This window comes from Ctenocephalides felis, unplaced genomic scaffold, assembly GCF_003426905.1.
Source record: "Ctenocephalides felis isolate EL2017-DRISC unplaced genomic scaffold, ASM342690v1 CF-g0.4_SCAFFOLD_03571, whole genome shotgun sequence".
NCBI classification, from domain to species: Eukaryota; Metazoa; Arthropoda; class Insecta; order Siphonaptera; family Pulicidae; genus Ctenocephalides; species Ctenocephalides felis.
The window spans coordinates 64759918-64784667 of NW_020539725.1; the positions used below are offsets into that span (position 1 = coordinate 64759918).

A 24750-nucleotide genomic window follows, 5' to 3' on the forward strand; every position below is an offset into this window, starting at 1 on the left:
GCAGAAGAAACCAATCACCAGTGCAGAAATGTGAAGATAGAAAATCTGTGTCAAAATTTTCATTAGTAAAAAAAAATTGCGTGCGGAAAATAGAAATACAAAAGTTAGAAAAAAATACTAAATATTAAACTAAAAAAATAAGTTACAAGTTGTCATTATTGTGAATAAAGTTCAAGCCTCAAAAAAAAATTATAAAACAATTCTTTATGTAGTCAAACTTTTCTTGAAAGGTGACCATAAGCCATATAATTGCATGAAAACGATTGTATTTATTTATTATAAGAAAAATTAATTATTTAATTATGTGGAAAGCAAAATGTCTAAATAAGTAAAAATTTATCGCAAGTTTCGAAACGTTAATTATATTGCATATATTTTGAAGCAGAATAATTGAAAAGAAAGAAAGCTGTAGAATTAAAAAGCATAGGACAAATAAAAAATATGTATATAATTTTCACCTCTTCGAGTTTTGTATCGTACTGTGACAAAATCTGAAAAAAAATATAATTAGTTTTATGTGAAACTAAACATTAATTTAAAAATAGTCTAATTAATACAACAAATCAATGAGTTTCAAATTAACCTAAATATGAATGTTATTTCATATAAGGATATACACATATACTAAATACTAAATAGTTATCGAATTTTAAAAAAATTATAAATTATATATAAAACCAGATGTATATTTTAACAATGCATGTATGAAAGTATAAGATTTAAATTTTTATAATAAATGCATATCAAAAAATATATTAACAAGACTAAATAAAAAATATGACAAAATTAGAACCTACTGTACATAAAATTTACTAAGTATTAATTTTGATAATTAATTAGTAATATTAATATTATTTCTGATCAAGACGATGATGATTCATATAAATTAAAATATTATTTAATTTTTGATTAATTAATATATATTCAATTTAATCGAACTCGAACATAAATTGCACATTTATGATCTAGTTTATTAAATAAACTAAATTTTTAATTAAAAAATAAAATAAAAATCTTACCATCGTTCGGACTTTTGTGTATCGTGTCGTACATTCGTTTGTACCATTTCGCTTGATTGTTTTCTTTCACTTCCTAAAAAAATAAAAATAAAATAATATAGTAAAAAACATAATTCTTACAAAATTAAACACAAACACAGGGATTAATTCTCCGATAAAATAGATTGTAACATAATGTATTGCTACAACAACGCCTGACTGCACAGCAAACACTATAGCACTTCGCCATTTTGTTACAAATTCGCCATTTTATTATAAATTACGTTGCCATAACAACGATATGTTACGGTCTATTTTATCAGAGAATTAATAAGCACAAAATGTTAAATAATCGACAAAAAATTTTGTTTTTAATATTAGTAGAGTTTGTTAAACTTACCTCTAGTAACTGTTCATCAGAAAGCATGAAATTTGGATAAAACATAAATGTTAATTAAAAGTTAGTAAGTGTAATTTTTGTCAGTAAATGATAAATATGCTTTTAACACTGATATATTAATTGTTCCAAAATAACATACAAGCTTTATTAATTGGTTAAGTTTGTTTCTAATTAGAAAAAAAAATGCAAAAATTATATTTAAGTTTTAATTCATATACAACATTTAGAAGACTTATTTATTTAAACAATTTAAATAAGAATGACATCTATTATTAATTATTTTTCTGTTGATTTCGAAATCAAAATTTTGAAAAAAAAAGGTTCGAAACACTTTCAAGAATAATAATTTATTTTTTTTGTAATTTAATTTGTATTTTATTATGTAGTTATTACTTACAGATCTAAGTACAATTGGCATTCCATCCTTAGTCGTAGGGCCAATCCCTTCGAATTTCCTAGGGCCTAAATCGGCCATCTTTTTGACCTTAGGTTCAGGCACAGGTTCTGTATATTCTTTCTTCAGGGAATAGACTGCTGAGAAAATGGAAAAAAATAATAAATAATAAATAAATTTAGTAATAAATCAGTTAATAATATGACAAGGCGAATCTAGTTAAACAAAATAAATTTAATTCAAGTTAATCATAACAAAAAATTATGACAATAATGAATTAAATAACATAGCATAGCACGACTTTAAATATCCTGTAAATGCAAATTAATTTACCAATTTTTATTATTATATAATATCAAGCAAATACGCAGATAAAAAATGTTTTAATATTTCAATAAAATATAAATCAATGACTTAATATAAAAATCTATTTCAATATTTCCTAAATCATGCAAAGATTTTTTTTTATCCATGCAACATCAGACAGTTATGATGAGAGTATGAAGTTATGTTTTGTTAGTGTAAATGAGAAATGTTAAAAAACTAAACTAACTAAAATAAAATTTATTAATAATTGTCGTTATTGCAATTAAAAATATTAGAAATTAGAAACTCACTAATTTCTCCGGGCGACAAGCCACCCGGACTTTGTTCTTTTGGAATTTTTGAGGTCTCTTCCAAATAACTCGCGCCCTGGGCAACTGCCCTTCTGCTTAAAAAATAATAAAAACCATTTTGTAAAATTTTTAAGGTAAAGTTTTAAGCAATTCAAATAAATACTGTTGGGATTGTGTTAAGATTTGTATCATGTTTAGAGTATATTGTAAGAGACAGATATACTACAACAAAATGCTAAATATACAACATTGTTGCACATTGATGTAAATAGAAGAACTCCCATACTAATTCGTTCTAAATTTTAACTAAGCCATATGGTTGCTGTGCTGTCAGGCGTGTTTCTCAGGTTGATAACAGGTCTTTCTGACTCAGCTTCATAACATTACGAGTGACGTTGCAGTTTATGTGTGTAAAACGCCTGAATGCACAGCAAATACATGACATTTTGACAGTATTCCAGTATGATTCAGTAGCCTTAATATTGGTCTAGCGGCCGAATCGGCACAATAGTTTCTACCATAGACTTATACTGTTTGGAAAGCGCTTTGAATTGTTTTAAATATAAATTAAAACAAAATCACTATTTGGCATTTCCTGACACTTAGGGGTTGATTCTGCAGTAAAATAAACCTTAACATATAAAATAGTACTAAAAACTGTCAACATACATACTATGTAGTTGCTGTTTTACACATAAAATTTAACTTCACTCATATGTTATTATAGCACATCACAAAGAAGCACTTATGATAAGATTACTTGTTTGACATTTGAACGTTTCTAGGTAGCTTTTTCATCTAAAACACCTGACTGCACAGCAACCATATAGATTTTGTCAGTTTTTAGTACCATTTTATATGAAAAAAACGCAACGTAACATAGCCTTGCTATAATACTGGTCTATTTAAGGGCTAAATTGCCTCGAACATCTATTCTATCATTTAAAAAGTAAATTTTGAAAACGTTTTTCTAAAAAAATTGGAATCCTGAGTTCGATCTAAAACTTTTAATCTAAAGTTTTGATGAAAATCTTCAGATTCACAAATAATTGTTTAAACTATAAAAACATTCATAAACATATATATCAATAGATCACATTTATGAATAACAATTAAGAAAATCGTGCAGGATAATTTAATTATACAGTTATAGATTGTTATTTATAAAATTGCTTACAAAACATGACATTGGATTTTAATTTGACGATTTTATATTTTTATTTAAATTTCATTTAAATTTAATATATATATATATATATATATATATATATATATATATATAATGTGGTCCTCAATATGAATATTGTCAAATTTTTTTTGCTCCCAAGGGCTCAAACGCTTCCAAATTAATAAAAACAAATTCTCTAAAAGTTTTATCTCTCAATATCAACATTTAGATAGTCCGCAATTCAATTAAAAGTTTCGTATATTTACTATTAACATATATCATTAAGTAAATTCTTGCGCCATCTGTGATAGAAAGCTTGTAATTTTGATAGCAATTTATTACTGCTGATTTGAGCGTCAAAATCACCAATTAAATAAATATTTTGATGCAAAATTAATCTTGAATAAATATTTCGTTAAACAGTACACATGGATTTAATTAGAGGTTAAGTGTTTTATGAATATTCCGAAGTGTCATAATATTTGAGTTTGCAAATGCTATCACAGATGGCGCAAGAATTTACTTAATAATAAATTTACAAAACTTTAATTGAATTGCGGACTATCTAAATGTTAATATTAAGAACTAAAACTTTTACAGAATTTTTATTATTACTTTGGAAGAGTTTGAGCCCTTGGAGCAAAGAAATTCAAAAATATCCATATTAAGGACCACCTTAATATATTTTGTCTATTAACTTACCTCTTGCCTTCTGCAACAAAGTAATCGTCGGATTTTGTACTCTGGGCAATTTTGCACTGACGTTATTTGTGGTAGAATTTGTACTGGTGCTGGTATTGGTTGCAATTCCGGTTGTCGTACCGGAAAATCCGGTATCTGTGCCGAATTTTGTTGCTCCGGTACCGGTAGAAGCTAAAACTTCCCCAAATGCACCAACTGGATCTATTACTGGTCTTACTGGGATTGGATCTCCACTTGAACTAAAAAATAATAGAAATAGATTGAAACTAGTGGTGTATGGCATCGTGCCTTAAGGCAAATTGCTAGAACTTCCCGTACCGTAATGAAATATTCGAGAAATTTTAAACGCTTTCAAATATATTATTACAAATACTGTAACTCTAATTATTTTTGCTATCTTGTTATATCCGAGCAAATCAAATGTAAATCATAAATCATAAATCAATTTATCTCCAGAACATTAACAATCGTCATTTCATTTCGAATTCAATTTCAAAAAAATAGTTGCCTAATTTACACAAAATTGTAAAAGTGCTCTAAACGCATTTGCAAATAATTCTGTGTAACATTTTCACTTATACTGTGCTTAGAAAACCTAACCTCAACCGCACAAATGTCAAAAACTGTTAGATAACATGGTCTTTCTGACTCAGCTTCATAACATACGAGTGACGTTGCAGTTTATGTGTAAAACGCCTGAATGAACAGCAAATACATGACATTCTGACAGTATTCAGTATGATTTAGTAGCATCATGTATGGAAATTGTCAAACAATTTCAGGATAATAATAATAATTATTATTTATAAAAAAAATTATAACAATTTTTATGTTAAAAAGCAGTTTTTAGTTATACAATTATGTGATTCATTTAATGATCTTAAATATTTTGTAGTTTGTAGATTGTACTTTTTATATTTGTATAAAAGCTGCCTAAGAATTATATATATATTAGGGTGGTCCTTAATATGGATATTTTCGAATATCTTTGCTCCCAAGCAATGTCTAATTCAATTAAAAGTTTCGTATATTTATAATTAAGTTAATTCTTGAGCCATCGTCATTTCATTTCGAATTCAATTTCAAAAAAATACCTAAGTTGCCTAATTTACACAAAATTGAAAAAGTGCGCCCGTATAGTCACAGTCTAAACGCATTTGCAAATCATTCTGTGCGATATTTGCACTTATACTGTGCTTAACTTGGCGGCATTTTCACATTTTTCAACAGTTTTCTCACAAAATTGGAAAAGCGCTCCTGTAAAGTCACATTCTAAACGCATTTGCAAATAATTTTGTGCGACATTTTTACTTATACTGTGCTTAGCTTGGCGGAATTTTCATATTTTTTAGTTTTTCTTCTCACAAGATTAGAAAACGCTCCTATACAGAAACAGTCTAAACGCATTTTCAAGAATGTTTACACCAGTTTGTCACTTAGACTGTTCTTAGTCTGGGTAATTTTTGCAATTTTTAGCTCAGAATTACATTTTTGTACTAATTAACAAAAAATTAAAAGTACTCCCGTATAGTCACAGTCTAAACGCATTTGCAAATAATTCTGTGCGACATTTTCACTTATACTGTGCTTGGCTTGGCGGCATTTTCACATTTTTCAATAGTTTTTTCACAAAATTGGAAAAGCGATCCAGTACACAAAACAGTCTAAACGCACTTGGGTAAACATTTGTACCAGAGTGGCGCTTAGACTGTGCTTAGTCTGGGTAATTTTTTGAATTTTTAATCGAAAATTACAAAAATATTTTATGAAAAACAAAAAAAGATGTAATATTTTTTTATCCTCAAAAGCAATTGTTTTGTCGATACAAGCAGAAAGTTTTTCAGATCCAAAATTACCTGGAATATCGTTCTTCGCGTTTTTCTTCTGATAGCAACTCAGAATTTCTGGAAGTGCTTTTGTACTCTTTGATGACTTTAGAAAATTCTTCACTTTTCTTGGTAAAAAGTTCTTTTTCTACAGAACCAGGAAACTTGGAATAAGAACCTAAAAAATAATAAAAATAAACAATTTATGCCTAAAAAAATAGGGTCATATTTGCCTTACTTTCACTAACTGGTGTTGAGCCAGCAAGACCTGCTAAACCCGCACCACTTCCTGAAGAAAAACTTTTGAAAGTTTTGTCCAAATTGCTTCCACTGGAGGAGGAAAACAAGTTTTTCTTGTCCTGCAAATTGCTTCCACTTGAGGATGTAAATAAACCAGTTTTCTTTTCCTGAAAAATCACATTGACATCACTTTTTATAAAAAAAACTAGTGGGGCGCATGGCATCGTGCCTTAAGGCAAATTGCTGGAACTTCCCGTACCGGAATGAAATATTCGAGAAATTTTAAACGTCTTCAAATTTATTATTACAAATACTGTACCTTTCATTATTTTTGCTATCTTGTTTGTTATATCTGATTAAATCATAAATCAATTTATCACCGGAACATTAACAATCGTCATTTCATTTCGAATTCAATTTCAAAAAAAAATAGTTGCCTAATTTACACAAAATTAAAACAGTGCTCCCGTATAGTCACAGTCTAAACGCATTTACAAATAATTCTGTGCGACATTTTCACTCATACTGTGCTCAGCTTGGCGGCATTTTCACATTTTTCAATAGTTTTCACAAAAGGTTATATATTATGTGGGTGTGCGTGTGTGTTTTGTATGTACGCATTTTTTCGTCCACGTTTTCGGGCGCACGAATTAACCGATTTCAATGGTTCAAGAAGCATTCGATCCCTATTGATAGGGAGATGTGCTGATTATTTTTTGGCAAAGGCAGGTCCAGCCGTTACGGAGATACGGAGCAAAGAGTGCAGAAAATACAAATCGAGTTTTTGAGAGAACGGAGTATCGGATTTGAATGATCTAAAAAACATTCAATTAGTAATGATTGGGAGAAGAGGTGATTATTTTTGGCAAAGACAGGTCCCGTCATTTCGAAGACACAGAGCTAAATGTGCAAAAAATGGCAGTTTTTGAGTGAACTAAGCGTGCGATTTGAATGATCTAAAAAACTTTCTGCTTGTATTGACAAAACAATTGCTTTTGATGATAAAAAATTATTACATTTTTTTTTATTTTCCATAAAATATTTTTGTAATTTTGGATTAAAAATTCAAAAAACTTCCCAGGCTAAGCACAGTCTAAGCGCCACTCTGGTACAAATGTTCACCCAAGTGCGTTTAGACTGTTTATGTACTGGAGCACTTTTCCAATTTTGTGAAAACTATTGAAAAATGTGAAAATGCAGACAAGCTAAGCACAGTATAAGTGAAAATGTCGCACAGAATTATTTGCAAGTGCGTTTAGACTGTGACTGTAAGGGAGCACTTTTTCAATTTTGTGTAAATTAGGAAACTATTTTTTTTTTTTGAAATTGAATTCGAAATGAAATGACGATTGTTAATGTTCTGGGGATAAAGATGTATAAATTAGTAAAATAGAATTTTATTTTTGAAGTAAAACTTCTTAAGTCGCGATGTGATATAGAGTCTGTTTTGATTAAACGTAAAAGAGACAACAGTATATAGTGAGAAAATCAGAGATATATATATATATATATATATATATATATAAAACACTAGTGCGAAAAAGAGCAACATATACCTGACAGTGTAGAGTGACAGAGTAAGATATATGTGTACGATGTGACCACCAAAATTTAGCAACTACCTTTTTAAACGTAAATTTTTGATAAAAGGACAAGAGATACCAATTTTTGTTGTTAATAAAAGTTATAGATAATTTAATTGGCTATAAATTTGCTGAATATTGCAAAATGGTGGGACATTTCGTTTTGAAGTTATAAATAAATAAATAAAAATCGAACTGGTCCAAAAGTATGAGGCAAGATATACTGATGCAACCTCCAAAATTTAACAACAACCTGTTTCATTGCAAATTTTGGGTAAAAGGATATGAGATACAACATTTTGTTATTAACAAAAGTTGTAGATAATTTAATTGGCTAAAAATTTGCTGGATAATGCAAAACAATCGGACAATTTGTTTAGTAGTTATAAACAAATAAATGAAAATCGAACCGGTCCAAAAGTATAAAACAAGATATATTAAAATGTAGCCTCCTAAATTTAACAACAATCATTTTAGTTCTTATAAACGCCACCAAGCTAAGCACAGTATAAGTGGAAATGTCGCACAGAATTATTTGCAAATGCGTTTAGACTGTGACTATGCGGAAACACTTTTTCACTTTTGTGTAAATTAGCAACTATTAATTTTGAAATTGAATTCGAAATGAAATGACGATTGTTATTGTTCTGGAGATAAGTTGATTTATGATTTACATTTGATTTACTCAGATATAACAAGATAGCAAAAATAATTAAAGTTACAGTATTTGTAATAATATATTTGAAAGCGTTTAAAATTTCTCGAATATTTCATTACGGTACGGGAAGTTCTAGCAATTTGCCTTAAGCCACGATGCCATACACCACTAGTTACTATCTATTATCACCTGTAGATTATCTCCGCCAGTTCCAACACTCGAAAAAAAGTCCTTTTTCTCCTGGAACGTGAACGGAGCCTTGTTGTCCTGATCTTGGAGGTCAACAGGAGCAGACCAGGAGCTGGTGAGTTTCCTGGTGTCTATGGCAGCATTTAAATTGTCACTCAGACTTGGTGGAGCAGGCAGTGGCGGCGGAGGAGGGGCTGGAAGGGCTATTGGGGACGAAGGAGTTGTAGTAAAAGTAGGAGCAGTAGGAGCTGTAGTAGGTGTAGCTCCGTTTTGCCAAGGCGGTTGAGCTGTCGGAGTTGTTTGTGGAGTCTAAAATGATAAAAAATCAGATTTTGACCTTTATTGCCATTATATAAAGTTCATATTAAATTACAAGCACTAGCTGTATACTCCTTCTAAACGATTACTCGGATTTTGATAAATCTTTCTGAAGTTTGTTAAGGAATATTTCTAGGATGTATGAGATTATAAAGTACTGGGATGTATGTGCAATATTGTAGAAATAAATGGAAAAAATAGCAAAAACGACATATCATTGTTTGCATTGAAAACAAATGAAAACTATCATCTGCCAAAAATTTCAATTTGTTTATGAACCTAGACAATATTAGAATATGTATAATAAATTTATGATTACGAATAAGAAAAATGAAATGTCTACATTATTATTGCCAAAAGGCAGCTGAGATGTGCCAGAAATTAAAATAATATAAAATACAGTATACGTATGGCACATTGAATGATATACATATGAACAGGATATGACAAATTAATTCACTTAAAATATGAATTTAAGTATTAATCAGGGCCGGTCCTACCTTTAATGCGATGCATGCGAAAAATACGAGCGCACGCCTAGGGGGCGCCAACACAAGATTCAGATATTAAATTTTCAATATAGTTATATTTGAATACATAATTTCTTTGCATCTTTTACTAATCTTTACACAATATTTTTAAAATTCGTAAAAATTTCACTTTATAACAACAAATGGGAAAGTAAAGATGAATATATACATTTCAGCCCTCGCAATATCGATTAGGAGAAGTTTAAGATGCAATTTTGGATATCTTAAATAATAAAAAATTAAAATAATTTAATCCAACATGAAGTACCAGTATTATGTTGTGGTTATGGTTATGTAATACCGTTTAAAAGACTTCAATTTCCAATATAGTGTGGGAATTGAGACTCATTTTATTTAAAGCAGTTCTACATTTAAGGGGGGCGATACATGTAACAAGAAAAAAAAAATCGATTTTTTTTTATTTCATAAATCGTTACAATAACATCTCAAAAATATGCCTGTAAATATTCAAAACAAAATTATCATTATTTATACAATAAAAACTCATTTAAGTGCCACGCCTCAACTCGACGCTTGAGTGCTATTGTAAACTTTAAACGCGTTTTTCTCTCAAAACGACATTTTTGAAATTTGCGGGCGGGATAACTCAAAAAGTTCTCAACCGATTCCAATGAAATTTTGCACACATCTACTTTACAGTAATAGCTTCTAGTTAAACCTCAAACATTCCAAAAAATGTTTCAAAAATTAAACCCTTTTACCAAAAAAACCATTGAAAAAAAGGTGAAAAATCGAACTTTTTTTTATAAGGTGTGCCAATTTACGATTTTGTGACTTTTTTAATTTTTTTGGTTTAACTAGAAGATATATGTTTTATGAACACGTACAAACTAATTTTTTAAATTCAGATCACCGTACGAAAAGTGAGAACGCCCGCAAATTGATGGCGTTTCCGAGAGGGTCTTGGCAGATTTTTTTTACGGCAGCCATTTAAAAAGAAAAAAATTAAAAAAAAATTTTTTTGTGTATTTTCAATATATAATAAATAACCCTAAAAAAATCAAAAAGATTCAATCATTCCTTCCCAGTTTAAAAAGTCCTCAAAAAATGGTAAAAATTACGGCGATACATGTATCGCCCCCCAACATGGCTCATATATAAATATTAGGTTGTCAAATATCTCCCTTCCGCTTTTTTGCTCTTGGTTTGTAATACAAAAAGGCGGAAGGGAGATATTTGACAACCTATTATATATATATACAATTTTGGCGTGAAGAGTAATTTAAAAAACAATAATTATTATTTTAGGTAAACGATAAATATTGGTATATTATATTAAAAAATGTAGACATAGGTACAGGACAACGTCTGTCGGGTTTAGAATAAATTATAGTTTAATTAAAAAGTAAAAAAAAAATTCTATTGAAAAGGGTGCCTCATCAGATAGAACCTAGGGCGGCAGAAAGCTTAATCCGCCACTGCTATTTTATTATTATTCCCTTACTTCGGTTTTTCGCCTAGGCAGTGTCGGACTTTCAAAACTGACTGGCCTAAATTCTTTCCTTTCGACGACTGGGCTTGCCTGGGCGCTCCTTGGTGTCCAAATTGGTGCTATGGTGGACTTGGTTCCTTGTCTTTTCTATCTGTCTGGTCTCCTGATTGTGTTGGGAAGAACTTGGAGACCAAATACCTTAGGAAAAAATAGACGTATAATTAAAAAATTTAGTTAGAGCATTTTGTAATTAAGTGCGAAGTAGGGTTTATACAAAAACCGACATTTCAGAAAACCGGTTTTGGATTTTAATTTTACTTAAAAACCGGTTCTAACCGGTTTTCGAATTTTATATAGAAAATAAATTTTTGCTCGAATATTCTGTAATTTATCCGCAAATTTATGTGTGTGATTTAGACCAGTGTTTGACTGAATTTATTTATTGTTCGATTTTATAGATAGTAAACGAAATTTTTTTTTTTCAATCAAATTAGTGGAACTAACAAATAATAGTTATCTTGATTAAATAACTTTGAGAATAATTATTCGTTATTCATGCATCATTTTACATAATAAGAATGAAGATATTTTTATGATAGTGAAAGAAAAGTTTTTGAATAAATAAAAATTATTTATTTTTAAATAAAAAAATTCATTGAAAAAAAAAAATATAAAAAATATTAGATTCATGTTGACACATACTGTTAATATCAATTCTAGTTTTAAAAACAATTATGCTAAACTCGGTATTGTCTGTTCCGAACAATTTTAATTAATTATTTTAAACATTCTAATTGTTTTTTTGTTTAATAAAATGTGATTTCAAAAAATGAGAACGTCTATCGATTGCTACTGAGACGAGTTCTTTGTTTACTAACAAAAGCCTGCTGAAATAGAAAACACTCTCAACTTGCGACCAAATTACGCTTAATTGTTTTAAAGCCTGATATAATAATTCTAAGTTTTTTGTGTTCTTTATTTGTGGCTTCTAAGTTTTAAAAACTTTTTTTTAAGTTTTAGCAGAAGAAATTACTCTTCAAGAGTCATGCTGATTTAAATTAATATATACACTAGTATAAAATCTAAATTAATATATACAAAACCTTTCTGGGAAACAATTGCAGATAATAAGATATGAAAGACTATTGAAACGATATGATCTTGATTTCGAATCAAAACGCTTTCATCTAATCTTCTATATTTGGCTATATTTTGTATTTACCATTTATACAGTGAAACCGACTTGTTTAACTTAAAAAACCGGTTTTTCGAATTCCATAATTTTTGCCAAAAAAAGGTTTTAAAACCGGTTTTAAAAAAACGACAAATCTAGTGCGAAGCCATTTATATAAATTTGGCAGGAATAAATATTTGTCTTTTATCGACCCAAAATATTATCTGTCTATTTATCTATTCTGAATAGTTTTATTTTTTCATTTATTGGGAGCGTTTCACAAAAATCTCTGCGTCGTTTTTTTTTTAAATCCAATTTCGTGACTTTACACAATAAATTGAATAATCAATCAATCAACTACTCAATCAATTGTTAATTGAGTCATTCAAAACACGATTTGACCCAAATTCGGACACAATAGTAATTAGATTCCATTATTATGTCACTTTTTATGTCAGTTGACAAAATCAATGAAAGCTATTTGGATAATGATGGCAGAAATAATTAGATTGTAGTAAAAGCTTTATTTTGAAAATACATAGATAAAAAAAGTATAAAAATATGAAATTTTAATTGTTTCCGCTCTCCATAGATGGCGTCACCAACTGTAGATTGAAAATCTACCTTAAGGTTTAGATCCTAGATAAGATTTATTTGAATATATAATATGGAAAAGATAAATTTGATTAAATTTGACTAAATAAAATGAAGATAATATATACGTGTATAAGTAGTGTTCTTTTTTCTTTGGGATAAAAGTAAAGTTTGCTCGTCAGTAGAGTTCTCTTTTTTATATTCGGGATCAAAAAAAGTTAGTAGAGTCCCGTTTTTATTCTTCAGTTTAAAATTTAATTTGCTTGTCAGTAGAGTTCAATTTTATCTTTTAGTTTAGAATTTAATTTATTCATCAGTCGTTCATTTTTTATTTTTTAGTTTAAAATTTAATTTGCTTGTCAGTAGAGTTCATTTTTATCTTTTAGTTTAGAATTTAATTTGCTCGTCAGTAGAGTCCCTTTTCTAGATTCTAGATTAAAGGCAAGTTTGATCATCAGTAGAGTCCCTTCTTTAGACTTTGGATTGAAATCAAGTTTGCTCGTCAGTAGAGTCCCTTTTCTAGATTCTAGATTAAAAGCAAGTTTGATCATCAGTAGAGTCCCTTCTTTAGATTTTGGATTAAAGTCAAGTTTGCTCGTCAGTAGAGTACCTTTTTTATCTTCAAGAACAAAATCAATTTTGCTTATTAGTAAAAACTTGATTTTTTGTAATTTTTTCAGCAGAGTTTTAGAAAAAAAACAGATATTGACAAATTTAAAAAAAAAGCTTTTTTGACTCTAGCTTCCAGTGGATTTAATATTTTTAACTTACTCAAACCAATTTTTTCTTGACATCACGCATAATTTAATTCAAGTGAAAAATCTGATATCACTAGTGCTTGATATCAAGCTGTCCAAAATATAGACCGAAGAAGTATAAATAGATCGTAATCACGGCCGCTTTGCCATTACTTCGATTTTAATTTGTTCCGCTCTCCATAGAGTGCGGCACTAACTGTAGCACCTAAATTCACCCTTTGGTTTAATTCTAGATAAGATTTATTTGAACATATAATATATAAAAGTTGAACTTGTATAAATTAAATGAATAAAATGAGAGAAAAATACACACACAAGTTTCAAAATACATACTAATTTCGGAATAGGCGAGTGGAAAGGGTTAAAGTTCGTGCAATTACTCAAATATTTAAATACAATTTTTTTCTAAGATTTTGCATCTCTCCTTAATTTTTGGTAGAGTATATTCGGAAAGGTTTTTTTTCTTAGTCAATTTTTCATAAAAATATATACCAAAAAATATTAAACTTTAACCTTTTCCACTCGGATGCCGCCGCTCCAGTGACATACTAAATCTGAAATTAGCAAGTGGAAAGGGTTAAAGTACGTGTACTGTATTTAAGAGGATAAATATTTCAGTAAATCAGTGTTAAGTACATTTGTTCTGAGTTTACTCTTACTCTCGGTGAACAAAGTATTAACTAAGCTTTACAATGAATAAATTCCTAGAAAAATGAATTTTATTCAAAACCGCTTTTTTGGAAAAACTCAAAATATCACTTTTTGTGTGAACTCTATCAATATGGTTCTAAAGAATAATGATTTTGGCACTGCTTGATAACAGATTTGATTTTTTTTAACCAAAATCTGTTTCAAATCTAAAAACTATTACGCAAAATATACATACGTCCCATATATATATATATATATATATATATATATATATATATTCGAATGTCATTTAAAAATAGCATCCGGATTTATTTTCCAATAAATCGTACCGGCAATGTTTTTCTAATTCCTCCTGTCACGCACAATACAACAGTCGAATTGAATCGAATCGAATCAATTTCCGGCGAATTTGAAACAGGAACTTTGAAATTTAACGAAATAATAATAAAATCGTGAAAAAATACACGGACGTACCTGTTCATTCATTTCCTGCGACAGGTAAAATCTGACAATGACAGTTTAATACTGCAGAGTAATTGAATTATGAAATAGTTTTGATTTAATGATGTAACATAAATTTGTAAGTGATATACAGAATATTATGGACCGATTTTGCAGCCTAAGAGACAATTGTTATGGCAAGGCTACGTTGTGAAGAACTTTCCATACTAAATAACCGCACAAAAGACAAAAAAACGATCTTAGATAACAGGGACTTTCTGACGCAGCTCCATAACATACGAGTGACGTTGCAGTTTATGTGTAAAACGCCTGAATGCACAGCAAATACATGACATTTTGACAGTATTCAGTATAATTCAGTAGCATGTAACATGGCCTTGCCATAACATTGGTCTGTTATGAGGCAGAATTAGTAAACTAAACCTCAGAAATAGAGTGGCGCCTCTATGGAGAGCGTAAATAATTAAAAATGAAGTAATAACTTCATTTGTTAACTTGAGATTATAGATAATAGTTCAATTTTAAACAAATTTGACAAAAATTAATCGAATGATTTGAAAGTTATTGATAAAATATGAGAACACTAGTTATTCATATTCTATTGACATTTTAGAGTATAGCGAGTTGGTATAGAGTGTTTTATTGTTAGACAATGTTTTAGAATATTTAATTTCGTACAAATTCGTCGAACACATCATTTAAATAATTCTAATAGTTTAAAAGTTATAAGACATATGCGAAAGTGATGCACGTTATAAATAACTATGAACTAATAGTACATTTTAGGATGTCAAATAAAAATTGTTAATTAGTAAGCTAAAAATATTAAATCCGCAGGAGTCAAAACTCTAAAAAAACTGTTTTTGTTTCATTTGTCAAAATTGTTTTTTTTATCTAAGACCAAGACATAGAATTTGCAAAAAAAAACAAGTTTTTGAAGATTTTTTGGATCCTGTCCAATGTCTAATTTATCATAATTAGACTCAAATGTCAACATGTAACAAGACATGTAATATAATATTCGAGAACATGAAGTGTTATGTAAAATTAGACGTAAAGTAATTTAATATTTAGCTATTTTCAATACAAAAGCTTTTAAAAAATTTTATTTTAATATTTGAAAATCATTTAATAGTATTTGAATTTATCTTTGGATTTTCTTATAAAATAGATATATGATAATATTATTAAAAACGTTTGGGTAAAAATTTACATTTATCTTGAAATTCATTTTAATTTCTAGTTACACAAATTTTCAGTCGTTTGCAAATAATAATATAATATAATAATATAATATTGAACAAATTTACTTTTATTTTCATTGGACTAATTCCATAAGAATTTATTAAAATATTGTTATTATTAAAATATTTGCATACATTTACGTCAGCATTGATGTAAATTATGTTATTAAACATTTTACGGTAATTGTTATATTTTTGCAAAAAATTGTAGAATATTTTAGAAAATCCGTAGTCTTATTTGTACTAGAATAAATCACTTTAAACAATTATCAGTCAAATTTTATTCTAAAAATCATTGTTGAAATAAAATTAATATTATAAAAATAATAAACAATTCGTCCTAAAATTATTTACTTTTTTTAAGAACTGATTCTCTATTTATATTTTATTAGACATTTTTGTAAAAATGCATTTGTGATTTAGTCGAAAATATATTTTTAAGTATATATATTCTGTATAGTATATTTAAATAAATCTTATCTAAGATTTAAACCCGGTGGTAAATTTACGTGCTACAGTTAGTGGCGCCCTCTATGGAAAGCGCAAACACTTAAATTTCTTACAAATTTTATTACCAATAGTCAAATTCAAAGTACACAATAATAAATCAATATTATAAAAATAATGAACAATTTGTCCTAAAATGCATTACTTTTTCTTAAAAACTGATTCTCTAATTAATTTTGATTTATTTTTTTATTAGACATTTTTGTAAACATGTATTTGTAAATTAGTCGAAAATATATTTTATACGCACATATTTTGTGCTATAAATTAATCAGTTATTTTTTATATTTTATATTTATATAAATCTTATCCAAGAATTAAACCCAGGGGTAATTTACGTGCTACAGTCAATGGGGCCATCTATGGAGAGCGCAAGCAATTAAAATTGAAGTAACAGCAAAGCTGCAGTGTTTGCTATGTATTTCAAGTTGTTTATCTATAATTTGTCTTCTATAAATAACAATGAATTGACAAATAGTATATAGTATTTTCATATACAAGTCTAAACTTTGTTTTTCAACGTATTTTGTAAATCCCATGTGTATTCTTTTCAAATCAACTAGTATATTTATCTTGGCGAACAAATTGGCGCCTAATTCAAAAATACACTTTGATTTTGTAACATTTGACATCTTATATTTTAAAGTCGAGTTGGATCATAAAACTTAAATTATAATCGTTTGTTTTATTATGAAAAATTTATTTAAGCCTGTCCTTAAAAAGTATAAAATTTATTTTGTTTTTAATTTATATTTATAATTATAAATAATAATTTCAAACGGGTCAAATTTTAAATGATATATAGAAACGTTTTCTAGACAAAATCTCTGCAGTTTCTTCGACATTGAAAATGAAAAAAAAATATTAAAAATTGAGTCAAACTATTTCAGTTTCTTGTTTAAATAATTATTATTCACCGTATAGACATTTATATATAAAATTATATATATAATTTATTTTGGCAAAATGCCTGCGCCTCACCTGAACAAATCCTGAGACGAAAATAAATCTAACTTTTATAATTAAATTTAATTACGCAAATATTATTTCAGGCCACTATTGCCTTTACTAGCAACTCCGGATATAAATATTTCATATCAAAATATTTGCCTTAGACTTATGAATCATTTGAACTAAAATAATTTAAAATTACAATATATAAAATGGTAGGAATTCAGAACGGTTTGCACTATTTTTATTCCCGATGTTTGTGCACCGAATTCCTGGCAAGAAATGCATTTATTTTTTCTCGAATAATAAAAAAGAACGAATTAAGTGTTAAATGAAGACCAATTTGTGTTTTAATACGAGTCTCAAAAGTTGTTTATATTCTTGTATTCCAGTGTGGCGCGATCTTAAATCTTTAAGATCTATTTTTACCTTAAAATCAGGTCAAACTTTAGTCGGAGCGAATGCACGAGTTTTGTGCAATGGGAAAAATTTTCAACTATATTCAACAAAATCATATAATGATGAACAAAAAAAAATTGATTACAAACACGGCCTCTTTCCTTTGCCTCAAATTTAATTCTTTGCGCTCTCCATAGAGTGCTCCACCAACTATAGCACGTAAATTTACCTTTAGGTTTAATTTTTGGGATAAAATTTATATAAATATATCATATAAAAAATATATAACTGATTAATTTGTAGAACAAATATAATTATAAGAAGTAACAAATATGAATTTATAACCAAATCATAAATGGTTTTTGGGAAACTAGTGGTGTATTTAAGAAAGGGAACAGATAACAAATTATAGCAAAATAGTAAAAAAAAATTCTATATTTAATTGGGAAATTTTCTGAATAAATTGCAATAGTTCTTTGTTGCTGTAATATAAGTTGTTCAATTTTTACAATAAAATTAATGCAATTTGTTTGTAAGCTTATATATTAAGATGCTGAGTGGGATGTTTCTCTCGATGATGCATCTAATATAGTTAAACTGTATCTTAAGAACTAAATGTAACAGAATTGTATTTTTTTCGTATTTTTATTGTGAGTATAACACTAATGAAATTATTTACTAAATATACTATATTTTATTGCCTTATTTACTATATTTGAGAAAATATTTTATAAATAGCTAATGGCTAATAATGACTCGAACAAAAAAACTTGTCCAATGTTTCTCTTTTAGTTTGAGAGAAAACAAACTTACTTTTTGTTCAAAATTTAACGTGTAAACATTTTTTTGACGATAAAGATGACCAGAAGGTACTATTTTAGGATAATGGCAACTAATTTAAAAGTTTTTTGTTTATTTTTGACTTAGGCGAGAGATTTGGATTTTATGTTGTATTTTGGCTCTAAATTAGTTAAAATAAATAAACTATCTTATTATATATATATATATATATATATATATATATATTTATTTATATACTATTTTACCTAGTGGTGGAGGCTTAGCCTTAAAAGTAGGTGCAATCTTCATTTTGATAAAATCCAAAAATACGTCCTTTTTGTTCTATTTTTTTGTCACTTTTATTATAAATCCAAAATGTACACAATTTCACACAATTTTCAACATTTTTGTCACATCACCAGTCTAAAAACACTTTTTATAAATTTCAAATCATCTTTTCTAAAAAAATTTAAAACACTATGAATAAAGATTTTGATACCTATTTAAAATTCACATTTAATTTAATCATTTTTAACAGACAAAACATAAAACAATTTGAATTAGTTAATAAGTTTTTTTTTATTTAATTAATTTTTATCTAAATATTAATTTTATTATAATTCATTAAGTAGTGTTTTATTTATACATTATTTTTCATTATTATTTGAATATTATAAAGAACCAATTAAAATTTTTAGAATAAATTATCAAATCATATTTAATTTTCTATACTTTATTTTAATAAATTAATAATAAAATGATACATTTTAATAATGAAATAAGAACAACCAGCAATTTTTCTCTTAAGATGATTAAATTATTTTTTCGGTCTACAAATTATCGGTAATTGTTTGAAAACTGATTTGAAGTAAAGTAAACTAATGTTAAAATTAATATTAGTTAATACATAATGTTATTTTATGAAAGTTTTAATTAGTGAGATTCAAATATGTAACTTCAAATATAAAACATCTAATTTTTGCACTTCAATCAATTTTTAATAAATTTTCTTAAATAACCAAATAACTTTCTAACAACTTTAAATTTTTAACACAGTTTTATAAATTATTCCAACTTTTAAGTAATTTATACATTTTTATTTAAATAATTCAATTTTCAATTATTTGTTCAAATTTAGCGCCACCAAATTTATAACTATTTTATTTTTTTGTTCATTTCACTTCATTATTCTAAATAATTTAAAAATGCCTAGTAATTATATAATTGTTTATTATATATATATATATATATATATATATATATATATATATATATAGATATTTAATTTAATTACATCAAACGAATTAAAATACTTTAAAATTTCACTTGAACATATGTTAAAGTAAATTCCAATGAAACGTTTTATATTATTAGTACAAGTTTTAATACAAATAGAATGCAAATAATATTTGTACAATGTGCAACAATATGCAAATGTTTGTACAAATGCCAATGTTTTAACTCAGACTGTGGTAAATAAGTATATTTTCATAAAATTATTTATTTGGTTCTGATTTAAATATAAAACTAACGGCTGACGTTAATAATAAGTTTTATATATATATATTTATTTGAATATAAAAAAAAGATTGAGAAAAAAAATTAAAAAAATAGATAAAATAAATAATGAATAAATAAATAAAGAAATGAAGGAAAATAAAGATAAAAAGAAAAAAATAAATAAATATGAGTCAGCATCAAATTTTATAAACTACTTTATAAATTTGTTGCATGCCAATTTTCTGTACCAAAAGATTCATAATGACTGGAAACGTCGCCAAAAAATAATAAAATAGAATTTTCGAACAGAAACTTTTTTATTAAAATAACAAAATGCCTCTTAAAAATTTGCATTACACACATTCTATGTCAAAAATTAATTTTCTGTTTTGCATTTTTTTTTTTCAAATTTATTTTACTACTCCAGTTTCCCGGAGTAACTCCGGGTATCAAGTGACCTATTTTCTACCAAAGGTCACTTAAAGTTTATATGGCTATAAGAAATAATGACTAAGTCATTAAATCACCATCCAAGGTGATATATGTACAAAAATAAGTCCTAATTGATTAATTTTAATGGAATTGTAACGATGTAGATAAAAGTTAAAGACAGAAATTGGAAGGAAGAAAGTTAGATCGTTCTTTTGTATAAACAATTTGACTCTCGTAATTGTAATGAATATTTATTTATTTCCAAAGGGCTTTATATCGTGTCTCAATAAATAAGAAATCTAGTTTATATATATATATATATATATATATATATATATATATATATATATATATATATATATATAGACTATTTTCCTTGTACTATTTTGTTTGATGAGCTCGTCTGTTGGTTCATGGTTTCATTCTTGTTACACAAAGTTAATTTTTATTGGCTAATTTAATCATCTCGCAACTAAACGAAATGATGGACATGTTACATTAGTATCTGACAAATTGAAAGATTTCTGGCAGATATTTTAAAAACCGTTGGATATAAATGAATTATATAGAAATTAGACAGAAAACAGAAAATTGTTGCTCCGTGAAAATTGTTCGAATTTAGATAAAATCGTAAGTAGCCATTTAAAAATTGTAATTTATCGATAGCAACTTGCCTGTAGGCCACACCGTTAGGAATTCGAAGTTGCGATATATGGGAAAAACTAAGAATTTTGAGACCTTTCTAACGATGTATAATACTTTATAGTTTTCTTTACAGAAATATCGAATCGTGAAGTGTTGCTCCAACCTAACCGCCCTTTGCATTTTGACCAGTTAACAACCACACAGATTGCTCTATACTATCTAAACCGTAAAAGATACGAAAAAACTTTGTTCGTACGAAAGATGCAGAATAAAATTATGAATAAATGGTATATGAATGGTTAAGTGTGTTCATAATATTTCTCGAGATTTCCGATTTTCCTGAAATTTTACGACGGCAACTCGCCTGTAGGCCACACCGTTCGGAATTTGAAGTTGCGATATATGGGAAAAAAACTAAGAATTTTGAGACCTTTCTAACGATGTATAATACTTTATATGTTTTCTTTACAGAAATATCGAATCGTCAAGAGTGTTGCTCCAACCTAACCGCCCTTTGCATTTTGACCAGTTAACAACCACACAGATTGCTCTATACTATCTAAACCGTAAAAGATACGAAAAAACTTTGTTCGTACGAAAGATGCAGAATAAAATTATGAATAAAATGGTATATGAATGGTTAAGTGTGTTCATATAATTTTCTCGAGATTTTCCGATTTTCCTGAAATTTTACGACGGCAACTCGCCTGTAGGCCACACCGTTCGGAATTTGAAGTTGCGATATATGGGAAAAAAACTAAGAATTTTGAGACCTTTCTAACGATGTATAATACTTTATATGTTTTCTTTACAGAAATGATCTAAACTGTAAGATCACTAGATCACTAGGACCTCTAGATAGATGAACCACCCGTTGCAAGGGAACATGTTTTTGCCGATTCGGGGATTCGGGTAATTTGCCCTAAGAAAAAGTTTGTTTTCCCAGAAAATTACATTTGCTAATTTTATGTTTTCTTTGGTAAATTCTATAGGTATAATTGGCTCGAAATCCTTGAAATATAATCATAAAGAGTAAAGATATAATCGAGTTAATATTTATTACTTGACTGTATTTTTACTTGTAAGTTTATTTATAAATTGTCTCACGTTTAGACAGTCATTATTAATTCTTATTTAAAAATTCTTTCATAACGTTTACACGTTTTATTTATATATTTAGGGCAATTAGGTGTAAGGTCACTAATGTAAATTTTAATGTTTATTTTACAAATTTTATGCTATATTATTACATACTCAAAGGGCTATGATAAATAAAGCAATATATTTCATGTATTTTTGACTCAATTTTGGTATCTTATATTTATTGTCTTGTTAATACATTTTGCTTAATAAAATGCACATTTAATATAGTTTTTACGAATAAAATTTCGGAAAAGGTGAATAAACAATATAATAAATAGTTGGTATTAGTATTTTGCCTTGAGGCAAGTTACATGAACTTCCTGATATGTGTAAATATCGACTAATTAATTAATTTATGAGTGATTAAAAGTATTCCATGTGGATTTTCAACACATAATTGAAAACGAACGAACACGTTAACTCGGAGTATTTTCTAAAAGCAAATTTTCAAAAATCAATAATTTTTATAATTGAATCAGTTTTTGTAGGACTTTAATGATTTAGTATGTTCAATAAGACCAAGTACTCTATCATTATACCAAGTAAATCGTCTAATTTTAATTCGAACAAACGTCAAAAAAACTACCCATTTTCACAAGCTTTGATGAATTTTTAAAATTAAACTGCTTGTCGTAAGGCCGTAATATTTCAGTAGGTTTTATAATGTTATATAATGTAAAGGTTTAAGAAAACGGCTCAGTAGATTTTCACCTAAAACTAATCAATATCTTTTCCAAATAATATCTTTCGAACAGTTTTTGATTTTTTAAAATTGATTCGGTAGTTTGAGCTTAAATGTGGACAAAAAATTTTAACATTTTTTTCCAAATTACAAAGAAACGGCTCGGCCGATCATCGCACAAAACTAACAAACGATAGTCCTCATCGAGATACACCGAATGGCTTTTAAATTTTTGAAATCGGTTCGGGCGTTTTTGAGAAAACGTCGATTTACGGCAAAAAATCTATTCACGTACACACACACACACACATACTTTTTCCAAATGTTGGTCTCATTCGATTCAGAATGACCAGCAACGTCGAGGAGAAAACATAAAATTAGCGAATCGGATTTTCTGATGAAAACATAAACTTCTCCTTCGGGAAGAATAAAAAGACAATTATTTATGTTTTCTTACGTCAGGTATAAAAAACTAGGAAGGATAAAAAAAATTGGCTTTAAAAATGAATGCGAAATAAATATAAGACAATATAAAATTAGTTGATAATTGTGAAACAACGCTTTTATATTCGATTTTTTAGGTAATGTGCGAAGTATATAGCATTTTTATTTAATTGTTTTACTAAAAACTTTTTTGCACATACAAATCAGATTTAATTTTCAGACAATTAGACATAATTTTAATCAGATTTAATTTGATTGCATGGTATTCTAGATTTATTGAACTTCGATTATATAGGTGTCTCAGAATTGTTATACATTTTTAATTTTTTAAACATATATCATTGTCATTAAAAGTAATAATATTTAATTTTTCGTTAGCATCAAAGTTGGTATTTTTCATTTAAATTTGATTTTACAAGTAACTACGAATTTAAAAATTGCGTTAATTTTTATTTATATTTTTTAGATATCCAATTATTAACAAATCATAAGCCACAAACTTTATCCAACAAATTAAACCTCTACACATACACTACACAAAAGCTCCTCACAATCACAACTTTTAAGTTCACTCCAAGCTTCGCGCGCGATTTTCAAACAACTTTTGCACTTCAAATTCCGGAAACACTTGAATTTTAAATTTTTTTTCACCGATTGATGACACTTGTCCGATTTCGTCCGATAGACTGACTTGGCTTTGGCTTTGGTGCTTTTTGTGAAATGATGATATTTGGTCCGAGTAGTTGTCGGAAGGCGTGTTGTGGGTTATATTTAGCGCCGTAATATTATACATAAGACTTTTAGTAGAGTCGACGGACATGCGCGGAAAAGACACTTTAGTCAGGCCGAGACGACGACGGTGATAGTAATTAGTCGGAGAAAATTTAAGAAATGAAGAAAATTCACTAAGGTACGAATTTGCCTTGAGGCAAGTTGCATAGGATAAGAATTATCAGTGTAGAGTTCTTTTGCCTTCTAATTTAGGGGGCGTCCATTGATCACGTGATCAATTTTTTTTTATGGATTTTTGGTCTCCCCTCCCACTTGGTGATACGTTGTGATATTCAAAATCTCCCCCCCCGCTGCCAAACATCACGTGTGAGAAAAAATTGTATTTTTTTTAATACTTGGATTTTAAAAAAAAAATTAGGTGAAAAAAATAAATACACGTGATATCTTACTAAACCCCTCCCTCCCTAAGTAATATTTCGTGACTTTTTAACAGATTGCTTGTCAGTAGTTTTTCTTCAAATTTTTTAGATTCCTGGTCAGTAGAGTTTCTTATTTTTCATTATCAGTTTGCTCGTC

At 27.8% G+C, this 24750-nt stretch overlaps 2 protein-coding genes across 3 annotated transcripts in view; both read right to left on the bottom strand.

The window, feature by feature from the left end:
• The window catches only part of LOC113385224 (sorbin and SH3 domain-containing protein 1), a 104000-nt gene extending 97632 nt beyond the window's left edge, over positions 1–6368 (bottom strand). The window contains exons 1-2 of one of the 2 annotated variants that reach the window (XM_026623055.1): positions 6344–6368; positions 6136–6283 (exon numbers count right to left, since the gene is read on the bottom strand). The gene's annotated coding sequence lies outside the window, so the exon portion shown is untranslated. Of the gene's footprint in view, positions 1–6135; positions 6284–6343 lie in introns of those variants that run through there. The other variant, XM_026623054.1, reaches the window with a different exon arrangement.
• Positions 1–24750, bottom strand: part of LOC113386500 — a 70929-nt gene that overhangs the window by 21427 nt on the left and 24752 nt on the right. The gene's annotated exons all lie outside the window — the stretch shown is intronic.